Raw genomic sequence first — 12,844 nt, 5'->3', positions numbered from 1 at the left:
ATTATTATTATTATTATTATTATTATTATTATTATTATTATTATTATTATTTATACCCCACTGTTAAACTTCAACTGGTATACCAGCTACAGCTTTTCCCAGGCAGAGATAACCTAGCCACAGTTTTCCATGCACTGGTAACTGGTTAGACTACTATAATGTGCTCTACAGGGGATGTCCTTGAAGAAGACTTAGAAGCTACGGTTAGTGCAAAATGCAGCTTGACTGCCAACTGGAATACTATATAGATAGCATAGCACACCAGTCTTAGTAGAATTGTACTGGCTGCCAATATGTTTCTTATCTGAATTCAAGGTGCTTATGATGACTTTTGAAACCCTAAATGGCTTTGACTCTCAAGACTTGAGGGAACATGTGTGTGTCAAGTCTGGCAGTCAACCAAGTTCAGAAAACTAGGAAAGCTTTATTCAGTAACTGTAGGTCATACCAGAAATATTCATTGTCAGAACTAAGCAGCATTTTTGTTGTTGTTGTTAGTTGCCCTCAAGTTGACTTTGACTCATGGTGACCCTGTGGATGAGACATCTCCAAGACTCCCTATCCTCTACCTCTCTGCTCAGATCCTGCAGACTCAGACCCATGGACTCCTTCATTGAGACTAGCCATTTGGCTTGTGGTCTTTCCTGCTCACCCTTCTTTGGTGGTCATTCTTCTGAAAATCTGGGACGAGTGCTCTCTTTCAGATTATGAGCAACATAGGAATTAATAAGATTATACCTATCATAAGTAAATTGCCAAAAACATGACTTGCTGGCACCATAAAATATGATTTGATATATGTCTTTTTGTTAAACAGAATAGATTTCCCTCCCTAAAACATTGTAAAGTTTACTGTGTATGAATTAAACTGCATAGCACAAATGAAATGTGATTCTCCCTACACTAGGAACATTAAAATCTAAAATGGAAATAGCCTGGCACTGTTTCTTCTGTTCTCCCCAAAGAGCCACAAACAACCATAGATTTCTGCAAAGCATGCCTCAAATAATGCTGGCCTTTAAGCATTCAGTAGCTGTGCTATTGTTTATAGAATACTGTCCTCTGTACATTCCAGTAGTAAATCCACATGGCATTTACATTTGAGAAAAGCATATTTTTATATAAAGGAATAAAACAAAGCAGCTGAATAAATAGATAATGCAACACCATGCACATTTCAGAGCCCCTGTGAAGAGATGCTCTGTATTCAAGTGTGCTTTTAAGGCTTCTCCCCAAGCTAATTTTCTCAATGCATCGAACTTTGCAAGAACAGATGGCCATAAGATACCAACATGAAATGTCACATTTCAGATGTTATGGGCCAAGATCCTATACACTTAATGTTGTATAAATTTACATCAACATAATAACACTGGATCCCAGAGTCTGATTGTGCACTGGACACCACAGTCATGACACTGACCCATTGCACAACAGTCAATTAGCTGCCCACCCACTGAGTCAAAAGTGAGAAAGGGTGTGCATGAATGCACATGCTTGTGACTGCCTGCACTGGGGGATGTACTTACATAGTATCAAAGGAAGACCCTTTTCACTCTAGCATAATTTCCAAACAGGATTACAAATATGAAGTCACAAACATGTGGATTACTTCTTAATATTCAGGTTAGAATTCTGTAAAATAGCCTTTCATTGCAGTTTGGAAACAGATTTTTTAGGTTCTTTTTACTAATACTGCCTTGGTAACTTCATTTACTTCCTGACTCCCAATTTTGACTTGAATCTTTTAGAGTTTCTGGTTCTCATTAACCTACATAAATAAAACAGATTTCCCAGGATGTACTGTGAGTATAACACTGCAGACTTAATCTGGTTTAACTCATTTCCTGCCTCTAGGAGCTGATGCAAAGTGTAGTCTGTAGTGTTTTTGTTCATGAAAGGAATTTCAAAGGCAAGGCAAGGTCTAAGAGTATCCCTGAAATCTGATTCTTTACAAAAAAGGCAATGTTATCAAGAATGGGATGAGAACCCACTCTCAGAGAGGAATACTTCTCAACCTTCCATCATGCATGGATAGATCTTTAGTTTATTAACTTTCACCCAGTACATTACAAATTCTGTTCTACAATTCAGACCACCAAATCTACACCTGAACTATGGAAAAGAGAGTTCAGTGTCATCTGCAAGTTGATGAAACATCACTCCAATCCCTAAAGATCCTCTCTCACAAGGGGCATGGAGCTATTAAACCATAGAAAACAACAGAACTGTGCAACATCACATACAATAACTACAGTGGGACAGACCAGTGAGTCTATAACACCTTAACTGGAAATAGCATCCTTATAATAATATAACCATTCAAGCATCGTGTCCTCATTCCCCACCTTGCACAGGCAATCCAGAAAAATGTCATGGTCAATGGTATCAAAGGCTAAGATCCAATAAAATGTTTCTTTGATTGTCTCTACTAGTAATGCCATCATCTGGTAATAGGGCAGGGACTGCTCCCTCTATCTTCCTGGCTACACAATTGGAGGAGGAGAGTTTGTGGACACAGGATTACAAATGCCAATGTCACCTAGAGGATTCCAACCACAGGCTGATGGGAAATGCAGGAGATTCCCCTATCCTTTCATCAACACAGTTATTCTGTCAGGGTGTTCAAACCCATTTCAGTACCAGCGTCAATTTGAAGTTCAAACTGAAATGGATCTAAATAATTGGTACAAACTAAAAAATATCGGGAGTTGCTTCAACAGCTTATTCAAGAATATTTTCAACCACCTGGCAGAGATAATATTTATCACTGGGATCCAAGGAGGCCATAGTGAGCTCCAGGTTTTTCTTCTATAACGTAAAATATTTCTGAAGGCACATTTGTACACACCATTCCATCTCTATTTACATTTCAAGCTCAAAAGTATAGCTGAATCATTTCTGCATTATTTCATTTCCAGAACCAGAATTTGCACTACATGTAGGTTTTACACTTGATCAAACCTTTGGACAAATGAAAGGGCCATTTTGTTTGCAGAATCAGACTCTTGATCCTGGGGAAAGTTTGCCAGTATGAGTCAAACCATTACTCAAAAGGCCTTTAGTAAGAAGGTTCTAAAATAATTTTCATGAAGATTTGATGGTTTTAGGACTGGTTCCTGCTTTTATTTTACAGTTATAGGCTTTCTTTTCACATAGAGTGGGAGGATCTTTTCAGAAACATATCTCAAAAACAAGGAAGTACCATACCTCAGGAATAAATACATACAAACTAGTTTACACATCAATTTGTTTCACTTTTTTAACAAAGTACAGTATGCTCTTCATCTATGCTAAGCATTTTTACATTTAATAAATGCATGATGTATATTTAAATGTATAGAATCTTGTTGTTAACAGCTGTCAAGCAAACCCTACGAAGGAGAGACCTCCAAAGGCACACTATCCAAGATACCCTATCCAGAACTGCTCAGCTCTTACAGGTTCATGGTCATGGCTTCTCTGCTTGAGTCTATTCATATGAAGTGTATTCTTCTTTTTCTATTGCTCACAACTTTACCAAGCATTATTGTCTTTTCTAGTGAGTTTTGTCTTCTCATCATATGGCCAAAATATAACAGTGTCAGTTCAATCATCTTGGCTCCTCAGGAGAGTTCAGGCTTGATTTGCTCTAGGAGCCATTTATTTGTCTTTTTAGCAGTCCATGGTATCCACAGGACTCTTCTCCAGCACCACGTTTCAAATTAGTTGATTTTCTTTCTGTCAGCTTTCTTCACTGTGCAGCTTTCACATTCATACACAGAAATGAAAAATATGATAGCATGGAGCATCCTCACCTCAGTATTCAATAATATAGCTGTACATTTCAGAATCTTATCTAGTTCCTTTAAAACTGCCCTCCCAAGTCCTAGTCTTCTTCCAATTTCTTTATTGAAATATTCATTCTGATTAATGACTGAGCCAAGTTATGGAAAATCTTGAACTATGTACAAGTTTTCATCATGTATTTTCGAGCTATGTAAATCATCTGTGCTCATTATTTTTATTTTCTTACTGTACTTCTGTAAACCTGCCTTTTCACTTTCTTCCTTGAGTTTTACCAGTAATCATTGCACGCCTTTTCTATTTTCTGCTAGTAGTATGGTATCATCTGCATATCTCAAATTGTTGATATTCCTTCCACCAATTTTTATGCTCCCTTCCTCCAAGTCTATTCCTGTTTGAAATATTATGTGTTTCAGCATACAAGTTAAACGGACAGATGATGCCTTGATAGGGCGGTATATAAATAAACATTTTATTTATTTATTTATTATTCCCTGACCCTCTTGCCAATTGGAAACCATTCCATTTCTCTGTATTCTGTACTCATGATAGCCCCTTGTGCTGAGTACAGGTTATACATCAGGACAATCAAATGTTGTGGTCTCTGGTACCATATTTACAACTGTATTCTAATTCTTATTGGATGTACAATTATCTAACAGGTACAAATATGTGTAAGCAGATAATTATTAATGGAACTAAGCATATAATAAGAGCTGCACAAGCAGCAGTTGCAGAAAGAAAAGGCACCAAGTTACTGGTAGAAGATGACATGTAGTCCAGTCTTTCCAGTTTACTCTGGTCAGTGCAGAACATTTAAAACTAAAGCATTCCTCACAGGTCCCTGTCCTAAAGACTTCAGAAATGAGAAATCCTCTATATATCTGGCGATAGTGTCAAATTTCTAATATACATTATAATTTGTGATTTGACATGACCTCAATTCCCTGCAAATACAATTGTAGTAGAAACATTGCTCTTCTTCTGAACATGTTATCTTTTCCCATTGTGTCTTTTGAAGGTTTACGTGGTGCAATAGCCTTTGCACTGGCTATACGGGACACAGAATCTCAGCCTAAGCAAATGATGTTTACAACCACCTTACTAATTGTATTCTTCACAGTCTGGGTGTTTGGAGGAGGCACCACACCAATGCTTACATGGCTTCAAATAAGGTTAGTGTTATCACCTCATAATCTAATGTAGAAAAAAGAATTGTTGTCATGCAAGCTATATTTGTTTCATCTTTCCCCTCATACTTAGCCTTTGCTAGATTCATAAATGATACAAAAGAAACACATACTAAGAGTACAGGGAGTTTAAAAAACTGGACCTAGACATTAGAGGATTAGAGCATGTTCTTGAGCGGATGTGCCACAATGGGCTCAGTTATGGTTCTGAGAGTCAGACAAGTTGCTTAGCATGTAAAAGCATATGTTTGCCGTAGTGTATGATAGTCCTCAGCAGGATACCTTGAATTTATTTAGTGTATTTTGTTTTGTTGTTGGTCACTGTGAGATAAACACAAACTTAATTCAGCAAGTCTGACTGTTCAAATATGTATCTCTGAGGAAACCCCACTGTGAAAAATAAAATATGCTAATCACAAAGTATATGCATTCTACTTAATATCTCATTTGACCCTGATTCTTTTCAGGTGTTTTCCCACTTGGTTTATTTTCTTGGAGTGATTGCCTGGATGAATTAGGCTAATACCTTGACCTTAGAAAAATTCTTGCAAACATAGTGTTGTACCCAGGTGTTGAGTATAAGGAAACTATGACTATAGAAGTATTTTAGTTGGTGGTCTAGAATTGGGCAACAGATGATGTATAAGCTGTGTGCAGCACCCAAGGTCTACTTTATAGCCCCCAAAGAGTTCCCTGAGATGCCACAGAATTTCTGACACCACCAATCTCACCATCACTATTCAAAGCATGGAAGAAGCTGAATAGTCACACACCCTGTTTCCTTGCAGGCTTCCATTAGCTGACAAGTTGGTGGGAGTCTGAAACATTATGAAACATCATGCATGAGGATGACTTTGCACCAGTGGAACAGACTTTCTTGGAAGGTAGTAGACTTTCCTCCTTTGGAGGTCATTAAACATAAGTCCACAACACACCACAGAAATAATTGTTTGCGACTGCTCTAACTGCCCTGGTTTAGTGCTAGGGAATCCTGGGGATTGTAGTTTATTGTAGCACCAGAGTTCTCTGACAGAGAAGGCTAAGTGTCTCACAAAACTACAGTTCCTAGAATTTCCTAGCATTGAGCCAGGGCAGTTAAAGCAGTCTTAAACTGAATTATTTCTGCAATGTGTTTTGGACCATAGATTGGGTGTCCATATCTCAGGAGTGCTTTAGCTATGTATTTCTGCCTGATAGAGTGCTGCATTAGATGACCCTTAGGATCCTTCCCTACTATTGTTCTATGATTCTATGTCCCCAAGGGCCATTTAAACCAGCCCCCTGCCATGCACAGCAAAGGCATTCCTGAGAGATGGTCACCTAGCCTCTATTTAAAAAGTTCCAATGAAGGAAAGTCTACCACCTTTTAAAGCAGTCCATTCCCCTGTCATTACTACCACGAATTTCTTCCTGAAGTTTAGTTTTCTTGCAGTTTTAATCTCATGGTCTGTGTCCTAGCTTCTGTAACAGTAGAAAACAAGCTTGTTCCATCTTCTACATGACTTTCCTTCACATACTTAAAGTATCATGACACCTCTCAATCTTCTCTCATCCAGGCTAAGCATACCCAGATCCCTGTGCTGTTCCTCCTAAGGCTTAATCTCCAGCCATTTTGTTTAACTTCTTCTTGTGTGATTTGTATACAATATTTTTTGCCTATTAAAGATTATAAGTGACAAATAAATTTATAGATGGAGAATCTCTTCTTCATCAGCATTTTGTAGTAGCAGATCTCTGTGTGCACACAAACCCCAGAGGTTGTCCTTCTCTGATCCAGATTTCCCCCCCTGATCAAGTAAATAAGTGGATCTGTACAACAACCACTGGTTCAATCCTATCAGCCTAGCCCACAAATACATTAATGAGGGATGCTGACAGATTAATCCAACAACATCTGGAAGGCCATACATTCACCATTCCTGATTTAAGCTACTTTTTTTGGGATGATCACTATACTACAACATAGACTTGGTGGACAAGTGCAGCCTGTGGCCCAAATGCACCCATCAAGGTTATTATGGAAAAAGAAAGAACATTTTCAGCCCTGCAAAAAAAATGTGAAAAAAACCTCTTTTAAATAAAAAAAATAAAATAAAATTTGTAAGAGTTATGGGGATAAATGTCACCATACTCTCCAGGTCTAGCAAATTCCTCACTTGCCTTGAAGACAATTTCATTGTCCAAAAGGTGGAAGAGGCAACAAGGGGGTCAGTTATTTTAGATCTGATTCTAACCAACAGGGATGACTTGGTTAATGGGGTGCAAGTGGTGGGATCATTAGGTGGAAGTGACCATGTTCTCCTGGAGTTTGTTATACAGTGGAAAGGAGAAGCCAGGCAAAGTCAAACACGCATTCTAGACTTTAGGAGAGCGGATTTCAGTAACCTAGAGAAGTATTGAGGGTGATCCCATGGTCAGAAATACTAAAAGAGAAGGGAGTTAGGATGGATGGGAGTTTATCAAAAGGAAGATACTGAAGGCACAATTTAAAACAGTTCCAGTGAGGAAGAAAAATGGGCAGTGTCTCAAGAAACCAGGATGGATGACTAAAGAACTTTCAACTGAGCTAACTTTTAAATGGAACATGTACAGTCAGCCCTTCCTATACACGGATATTTTATACACGGATGCAAGCATCCACAGTTTGAAAATGTTCAAAAAGAGTATAAATTTCAAATATCAAACCTTGATTTTCCATTTTTTATAAGGGACAACATTTTGCTACATCATTATATTTAATGGGACTTGAGCATCCACGGATTCTGTTATCCACAGGGGAACTTGGAAGCAAACCCCAGCGTATAACAAGGGTCCACTGTATAAGAAATTGAAAAATGGGGAAATCACCAAAGGGGAATTGAAACAAATAGCTAGCATGTGTAGAGGTAAAGTCCGAAAAGCTAATATGCAGAAGGAACTCAGGCTTGCTAGAGAGGTTAAGAACAATAAAAAGGGCTTTTTTGGATATGTCCACAGCAAAATGAAGAAGAAGGAAATGGTAAGGCCATTGCGTAGAAACAATGGCAAAATGCTAACAGAGGACAGAATACTCAACAAAATTCTTTGCTTCAGTCTTCTCAGAAAAGCCAAAGGGTGCTCAACCTGAGGACAGAACAGGGGAAATTCAGCACAGAATAAGTAAAGAGATAGTACAGGAATATCTGGTTAATCTAAATGAATATATGTCTCCAGACCTGATGAACTATTTATTTATTTTATATTTATTTATGGTTATTATACCCCCCTCCCTTCAGCCCCAAAGGCTATCCGAGCAGCTTATAATTATTATTTTTAATAAGACTTTTTTCTGCCTCAGGCTTACAATCTAAAAGACACGACACAAAAGAGAAGGGAATGGTAGTGGGAAAGGGGATGAGGTACCGTGGTTATACTCTTCCTCTGAGACCTGGACCAAGCGAGATGGATGGGAGGGGGCTCTCTTTCTCAGGCTAGCCCTGGTGGAGTTTTAATACATCCAAGAGTATTAAAAGAACTGGCAAGGTGTAATCGGAGTCATTGGCAATAATCTTTGAGAACTCCTGAAGAACAGGAGAAGTGCCAGCAGACTGGAGGAGGGCAAACGTTGTCCCCATCTTCAAAAAGGGAAAAAAAGAGGATCCCAACAATTATCATCCAGTTAGTCTGACATCAGTACCAGGAAAGATTCTGGAGTAGATCATTAAACAGAGAGTCTGTGAACATCTAGATGGCAATTCCATAATCACAAAAAGTCAACATGGGTTTCAGAGAAAGAAGTCATGCCAGACAAATCTAATCTCTCTTTTTGATAAAATTACCAGCTTGGTAGATGATGGGAATGCTGTGGCTATAGTATAGTATATCTTGATTTCAGTAAGGCCTTTGACAAGTTCCCCATGACATTCTTGCAAACAAGCTTGTAAAATGTGGGCTAAACAAGGTAACTGTTACATGGATTTGTAATTGGTTGACTAGCCGAACCCAAAGGGTGCTCAACAATGGCTCCTTTTCATCCTGGAGAGAAGTGACCAGTGGGGTCCCACAGGGCTCTGTCCTGAGCCCAGTGCTAATCAACATCTTTATCAATGACTTGAATGACAGTATTGGGGGCATAGTTAAGAAATTTGCAGATGACACCAAATTAGGAAGAGTAGCTATTACAGGATCAAAATTCAAAATGATCTGAATAGACTAGAAAGCTGGGCCAAAGCTAACAAAATGAAATTCAACACGGAGAAATGTAAGGTACTGCACTAAGGGCGGAAAAATGAAATGCACAGATATAGGATGGGGGACACCTGGCTGAATGAAACTACGTGTGAAAGGGATCTAGGAGTCCAAGTAGACCACAAATTGAACATGAGTCAACAGTGCGATGCGGCAGCTAAAAAGGCCAATGCAATTTTAGGCTGCATCAATAGACGCATAGTGTCTAGATCAAGGGAAGTAATGGTGCCACTGTATTCTGCTTTGGTCAGGCCCCACCTGGAATATTGTGTACAGTTCTGGGCACCACAATTTAAAAAGGATGTTGAGAAACTGGAGCATGTCCAAAGGAGAGCAACTAAAATGGTGAAGGGTCTGGAAACCATGTCCTATGAGGAATGCCTTAGGGAGCTGGGGATATTTATCCTGGAGAAGAGAAGATTAAGAGGTGATATGATAGCCCTGTTTAAACATTTGAATTGATATCATATTGAGGAGGGAGCAAGTGTTTTCTGCTGCTCCAGAGAATAAGACCCGGAACAATGGATGCAAGGTACAGGAAAAGAGATTGCATCTCAACATTAGGAGGAACTTTCTGACAGTAAGGGCTGTTCAAGAATGGAACATACTCACTCGGAGTGTAGTGGAGTCTCCTTCCCTGAAGGTCTATAAACAGAGGCTTGATGTCATTCTGTCAGCGATGCTTTGATTGAGAGTTCCTACATGGCAGGGGGTTGGACTGGATGGCTCTTCTGGTCTCTTCCAACTCTACAATTCTATGATTCTATGCTATTTGAGGCTAAGGAGAGGCTCTTTTTCAACCAAGAAGTAAAGCATAAGTTAACTACTAGATTATTTCCTAATTCTAAAATGGTTTCTCTTGGGCCTTGAATAGATGAGGAGGAATGACAATTGTAAGACAATTGTAAATTTGAAGTAGCACAGCAGGGGAGTGAGACCCCCTGAAATCCTATGGGGGTTCAATGCAATCCACCAAGCACTGGTAGTACCCATTCCTGTCATGGACAGTAGCCAAAGAAACCATGATTACCTGCCCATTTTGCACAAAGGTTACTTGATGCAACTGGTTCTCCCATAAATTTTTTCATACTTTCATTTTGTATCCATCTTGCATCTTAAACAGAGCTAGAAACATTAACTGATGAGTCATCATTATTGGTTGTTTTATTTATTAGCTGTAAATTTAAAATATGGCTTTGCATTAGTTTTTAATCCTTGTCTTTTCTGAAGGTGTTTTCATTTCTGATGACAAGGCATTATTTATATTTGTTGTAAAATATAAACAATTTAGACAGGACATTCAGAAAGTCTTTCCTCATTATTTCATAGTCAAGAGAAATAAAGTTTTATTAAATAAAAGATTAGCTAAACAAAGATAGAGCAATATATCAATTTATTTTAAGCACATATCTTGTCAGATCTTCAGAACTATCTCCTAGCATCAACGTGGTTTAGTGCAGTAGTTAACAGCATGTGCTGTTCAAATCTGACCTCATCCCATTAATTCACTTGGTGGTCTTAAGCAGCCATTAAATCTCGGAGTACCGAGATAGCATAAAGCATGTGATTGGAGCACTTAGAAAAAATGTTTCTGTGGTGCTAAGCATTCCTCTAAAACATTATAGTTGTAATCAAAAGTTTGCAACACAAAGCCTTAGGGCAGTGAGGTGTTCAATCAAATTGGTATTTATGTAGATATTTATTTGAAATAGTTCTGTACTACCAAGATGTAACACAAGGAGGAGCTCTGGTAGTGCAATGGTTAGATGTTGGTACTACAGCCATTCACAGCCACAAGGTTGTGAGTTTGATGCCAGGTGGGGCTCCAGGGTCCACTCAGCCTTGCATCATTCTGTAAGCCACTAAAATAAGTACCCAACTTGCTGGGAACAATTAGCTTACACATTGTAAACTGCTTAGGGCGTGCTTAAGTGCACTGATAAGTGGTATGGAAATGTACCTGCTATTGCTAACACAAAGTTAAGCATAATACATACTATTAATTTCTCTATTTTCTTTACATCCTTCTCTGTTTGAACTGCTATCTTAGCTTTGAACCTGGCTAGAGAAAGCAAAGAAATTTCCTTTTTTTAATTGTTTTTTGACAATGGTGGGATACAGACTGCCCAAAAAGGGCGGTCTCCCGCCGCCCTGGTTTGCTCCGCAAGGGAGCTGCAGCAACCAAACTGCGTGGCTCCGTTGCAGAACGAAAAGAACCCTGTAAAAAGCGTGTTCTTCTTGTGGCACGCTTGTGACACTGCAATGTGCCAATGGCGCACTTGCGGCATCACAAGTGCGCCGGGATGTGCGGATGCTAGGTGTCCGTCACGTCAAAATGGCGGCGCCCATGTAGACAGGGCGCCACCATTTTTTGCTCCCAGTACATACTAGGGTTAGCCTAGTACATACTAGGGTTAGGGAGCGTGTGAATGGTGCACACACACTAACCCTACTGCCACTGCCGCCACACTACAAAATGGAGGTATGTATCCTGCCATAGTAACAAAATTAAAGTCAGTACATTCTTGATCCAACAATCATCACAAATTAATTGTATTTCAAATAATTATGTATTGTAAATACTGGTTCCCAATTTATGCATTCATTGTCATTCTTTTATACTGTCATTCCCCCCCCTTGCCCTTTTCCATACTATTTGTTCATAGTTTGGCATATTGAAGAACTAATTATGTTTGTTCTTCCCTACAACAATCTTTGTCAGGTTTATCAATTCGTATTTATATATATTGTCTATTTCTCTTTATAAGACATCTGTGTTTGTTACATGAATTAATATCTCCTTAAATTTACATATCTTTTGTGATTTTCTTAGCTACTCTCATATTCACAAATACAGTAACACATTACCAGTAACACATTTGTATTGTGATTTCCTCAGTTTTTCAGTACCAAACATCTATGAGTTCCCTTGATTCTTTTAAAAGTTATAGAACTTTTCCCACTCTTTTTCCCATTTCAGTGTTAGTTTGTTATTCATTACCATTGTTAATTTGTGCAATTGCACCATGTTTAGGCATTTCATGAACCAGTCCTGTAATGTTGGTATCTCAGTGTCTTTCCATTTTGGGGCGAATGCCACTCTAGCTGCAGTGACTATGCATAAAACAGAAATTTCAGATGTACTCTTTCCTGTTTTTCTTCCCCAATTTTCAACAAAAAGCTTTCAGGTTTTAACTTAATCTGGCACTGAAGAATTTTTTGTAATGCAGAGTGTATAACATTCCAATAGGTTATTGCCAGTGGACAGGTCCACCTTATATGGTATTTGAATTCCATTTCCAACATTTCCCTTTTTCATTGCTCACTTCATTGATCTTTGTCACTTTGTTGGGGGAATAGTGCCATCAGTGTAAAGAAATTTTCAATTTGTCAAGAATAAAACAGTGTACATGTTCATGCTACTTAATCATACACACTTGTGTTTGGAATAGTTAAGCAAACCATGGACCTTTAGTCTATGATTTCTTTATCACATGATAGAAACCTGGCAACAACTGTCCTCCCGCAGCAATCCAGAGCAATAACCCATGACTTGTTCCAGGGTTATTTCTCTGGCTTGATGGGGGAAGAGCAGGCCTGTAGCTAGGTTGGGGCAACTGGGGCACTGCTCCAGGGCCCCCAGCTAAAGGGGGCCCCAAAGA

The 12,844-nt window shown here is 38.8% G+C and overlaps 1 long non-coding RNA gene across 1 annotated transcript in view; it reads left to right on the top strand.

The window, feature by feature from the left end:
- Positions 1-4,956, top strand: part of LOC121927058 — a 27,549-nt gene extending 22,593 nt beyond the window's left edge. Inside the window, exon 4 of the long non-coding RNA XR_006103127.1 lies at positions 4,808-4,956. This is a non-coding gene — a long non-coding RNA (uncharacterized LOC121927058). The remainder of the gene's footprint in view (positions 1-4,807) is intronic.
- Positions 4,957-12,844: the final 7,888 nt, after the last annotated feature.

The sequence above is a fragment of the Sceloporus undulatus genome, chromosome 3 (genome assembly GCF_019175285.1).
Source record: "Sceloporus undulatus isolate JIND9_A2432 ecotype Alabama chromosome 3, SceUnd_v1.1, whole genome shotgun sequence".
Taxonomy (NCBI): Eukaryota; Metazoa; Chordata; class Lepidosauria; order Squamata; family Phrynosomatidae; genus Sceloporus; species Sceloporus undulatus.
The sequence above is the reverse complement of the archived record's forward strand: the minus strand, read 5'-3'. Positions and strand labels throughout refer to the sequence as shown.